The sequence below is a fragment of the Magnolia sinica genome, chromosome 5 (assembly GCF_029962835.1).
Source record: "Magnolia sinica isolate HGM2019 chromosome 5, MsV1, whole genome shotgun sequence".
In the NCBI taxonomy this organism is placed as follows: Eukaryota; Viridiplantae; Streptophyta; class Magnoliopsida; order Magnoliales; family Magnoliaceae; genus Magnolia; species Magnolia sinica.
Window position 1 is genome coordinate 71,277,255 of NC_080577.1, and position 3,922 is coordinate 71,281,176.

At 36.1% G+C, this 3,922-nt stretch overlaps 1 non-coding gene across 1 annotated transcript; it reads right to left on the minus strand.

Moving 5' to 3' along the window:
• Positions 1-3,460: 3,460 nt before the first annotated feature.
• On the minus strand, positions 3,461-3,567 carry LOC131247550 (small nucleolar RNA R71). The gene has a single exon (XR_009171831.1). It is a non-coding gene; the product is annotated as a small nucleolar RNA R71 (small nucleolar RNA).
• Positions 3,568-3,922: the final 355 nt, after the last annotated feature.

The following is a 3,922-nucleotide window of genomic DNA, read 5'->3' on the forward strand; positions in this document are numbered from 1 at the left end:
GCGCGGTCCAGGTCCGATCCAAAGCTTCTAAAAATTCCCAAGAGCGACTGGATTTAGCGATGGATCCCAGATTTCGGAGTAACATAGCGCTAAATATTCTACAGGTTTTGAGTCATGCAGATCCAATTTAAAGTGATTGATGCAAATTTCAAAAGCAATCGAGTTTAGCGTTAATTACCCACAAATAGCTTCTAAGGAAAAAATAGAGGTAGTAGTCGGGTCTTGGCACAAAATTTTCTGGGTCATTACATCTTTCTTTACATGAATCTTTTTCAGGATTAGACACTCCTTAGGCGTACCCCATATATTTTTTCAGGAGATATCCTTGGGCGCACTCACTTACATGGCTTTTTCCAGGTAGAAAATCTACCACGGGTGGTCTCCAAACCTTTATTTTGATAGCTAGATGTGCATCCCCAGATCTGTGACTTGTTCATACATTCATACACCCATACATTTATTCATAATTTCATTATTAGTCTCCTTGTAATTTAAATATGTTGATTTAAACTGTTTTGGAATGATGTGATATGCATGAATCCTTGCGAAAAGTTCCCATTGAGTTTTCACTCACCCAATCGTGCGGTTGCACCAAATAGACACAGGTATGATGAACAGGTGGAGACCCCTATGACAAGATTCCAATGACAACTGAGGTGGAGTCTGGCGAGGAAGAACTCCATGTGAATGTTGTTGAGCCTTTGGGGCTCTAGGATTTACACATACCTAGACTCTATCCATACGAGTTAATGTTCTCTTCATTGTGATCTTTCACTCTTATGAGCATTCAAAGCTCGTAATTTGTGAAGAACATGAACTCGTGCCTTCTTTAGAGTACAAAAATCAAACCAATATGAATATCCTTGGTTCTTTGATACTCTAGAGCGCCCATATGTGGAATCTCTTAGGAAATCCACTCATTATCCTAGATAGGAGATTCAACCAACTCTTATAACCTTGGTCAGCTTTTAGGTACATCTTATGCAATGTTCTTGATCATGAAGCTGAGCCAACAAGTAAATCCAAGCTACATGATCGGGGATGTTGAGGGTCAAATATTGCATATTATCCCCCAATTATATATTGGTTTTACGAACATGATACTGCTTAATGTCCTATTTTACTCGTGTTTGTGTTGCAAGGTGAATTTAAGAGCTTGGACTGGAAAAGGTGCTAAAAATATGGATTTAACACTCAAGAATCACCAAAGCCAAGGATAGATCTTAAGAGGCCAAGATTGAAGAATTCACATACCAAAGATCTAAGGAAACTAAGTGATCAAGAAAGAGAATCGAAGATTTAAAGTAAAGAAATGAAATCCTGAAATTGTCTTGAAAACAAACATATTTATGAAATTGTCCTAAAAAAGCATATTTTAAAACTCTGTCTTTTTGAAAAATTACACAGAGTGAAGTTTATTTTGAGAAACTATGTAGAGTGAAGTCTATTTTAGTAAACTACGTAAATTTAAGGTGGTTTCTAGAGTTTTCCAACTATGTGCGAAAGTTGGAGTTCCACAACTATAAATAAGACTCCCTATAATGCTCCAAAGCATCTTCTCAGGTTTGAGGAGTGGAACAAAAGGGTCGAGAAGCCATCGCCAAGACTCTTTCCTCTTCTTCCTTAGTTGTTTTCATGTTTTATTTAAGAGTCTTTGGTTCAATCATGTCTATGGTTGGCTAAACCTCCTAACTAGGTCTAAGGGGTGAAGCTTGTAGCGTGATGGGATGTTTCTATTACTTTGATTTATGTTTATGTTGAACTTATTTTGATTCTAGTTTGATTTTTAAGGAATACTTTTAGTTTTTAATGGTTTGTTGTGACTCAAATTACAATAGATCTGTAATAGCTTTAAGTATCTTCTTTTCATGCTTTGAGATTATGAAATTAGGAAATCTTGTTATTTACCATCGTCTCTTGGGCATGGTTGGATGATGGAATCCCTTTTAATCTTCATAATTCTCCTATGTTTGTGGAATTAGTATATCTTGTTTTTTGCCATTGTCTCCAGGGCATGGCTAAGTGATGAAATCACTTCCAATCCTCACAACTTTCATCCATTGAGAATTAGGTCAAAGGAAGTTCAGATTTGCTTTTATTGTTATCTCTTCCAACTAGATAAGATAAGACTCCGATTTCAATTTTGTCTTTGAATCAAGCATAGTATCACCTTGACTGCTACAAGTGGATCCTTGAAAATCTTAGTTCCCACTTTTGAATTCTTAAGTTTCTAATTAAATCTCTCACAATTATTTCCTGTTATTTCAGATTTAGATTCACATCTTTTTCTAGTTCTACTTCTAATTGCTTTCAAAATACTCACGAGATTAGTCCCTGTGGATTCGACCTCAGTCTCACCAATATTATTACTACATCGTGACTCTACACTTAGGGTTGTGAACAAGTTTTTGGCGCAGTTGCCGGGGGTTAACGATTGCGTTTTACTAAGATTAACTAGTTTTGGAATTAGTTTAAGATCAGGGTTTTTCTACTTTTTATTTTTAAGTTAGATTTTTTTCAGAATTATTTTAAAAACTAACTTTGCTTTCTATTTCTAGGATAGAAACTTTCCTAATTTATTTTTAGAAACTAATTTTTATTTTTTAGAAACTTTCCTAATCCGTTTTTAGAAACTAATTTCCTTTACTTTTTCTGTTTTTAGAAATTAACTTACTTTCTATTTTTAGAAACTTTCCTTTTTCTTTTTTAGAAACTAGGTTGCTTTCTTAGTTCTTTTTAAAAAACTAATTCACTTTCTTTTTTCTTTTGTAAGATCCCAATATAGAAACTTCTAATTTGTTAAATTCTTTATAATTCTCTCTCTTTCTATTTCTAGATTTCTATTTCCCTTTTTCTTTTTAGATTTAGGGTAGATTCTGAAATTGACGGCTGAGAGTGTTTCATGCCCAAGTGGGTCCATGATAACACTCGACGTCTCTTGAGTGAAGGAGGATTGGTTGAGGGATTATCTAAACATCACAGGATTAGACACCACTTGAAATCCACAGAGTCAAGTGAAGTTATGACTGCCAATCAACCTCTAAATCCTCAACCTAGGGTTAAGGAAATCCAAGACAAGAATGAGGTACATCAAGTACCCTCGCCTCATACTTTACGAGATTATTTACAACCGGCGGGGGTGAGCACGCCCTTATGCAAGGTTTCTCCAGAAAATACGGGACATATGGATATCAAGCCAGGGGTGATCCAGCTCCTTCCAAAATTCCATGGACTTGAATTTAAAAATCCATATTTACACTTGAAAGAGTTTGATGAGATCATAACTGCTTTATATTTTCCTAATGTGTCTGATGACACGATCAAGCTGAAACTCTTTCCCTTTTCTTTGAAAGAGAAAGCTGAGATGTGGTTGCATTCGGTATGTCCTTGGTCTATTAGTAGATGGAACGACATGCCAAGGGAGTTCACAAAGAAATTTTTCCCACACCATAAAACAAACACCCTTAGAAAGTCGATCATGAACTTCGCCCAAAAGGAAGATGAAACATTCTTCCAGTGTTGGGAGCGGTTTAAGGATCTTATCAGTTCATGCCCACAACACAGTTTTGAAACGTGGCGCATTACACACTTTTTCTATTATGGACTAACATCTTCCATATGCCAATTGGTTGAGACAATGTGCAATGGAGAATTCATGAACAAAAACGTCGATGATGTGTGGGATTATTTGGACAAACTTACTGAAAAGGCACAATCACGGGACGTCTCCCCAAAATCAAGCAACACCTTTAGGCCCACTCAATCAAAGGAGAGTAGCGGAATATACCTTTTGAAAGAGGATGATGATATCAATGCTACAGTGGCTAATCTCATAAGGAAATTCGAGGCCATGGAACTAAAGAAGGATAAGGCTAAAGAAACTGTTTGCGGTATTTGTGCTTGCAACATTCACATAACTAAA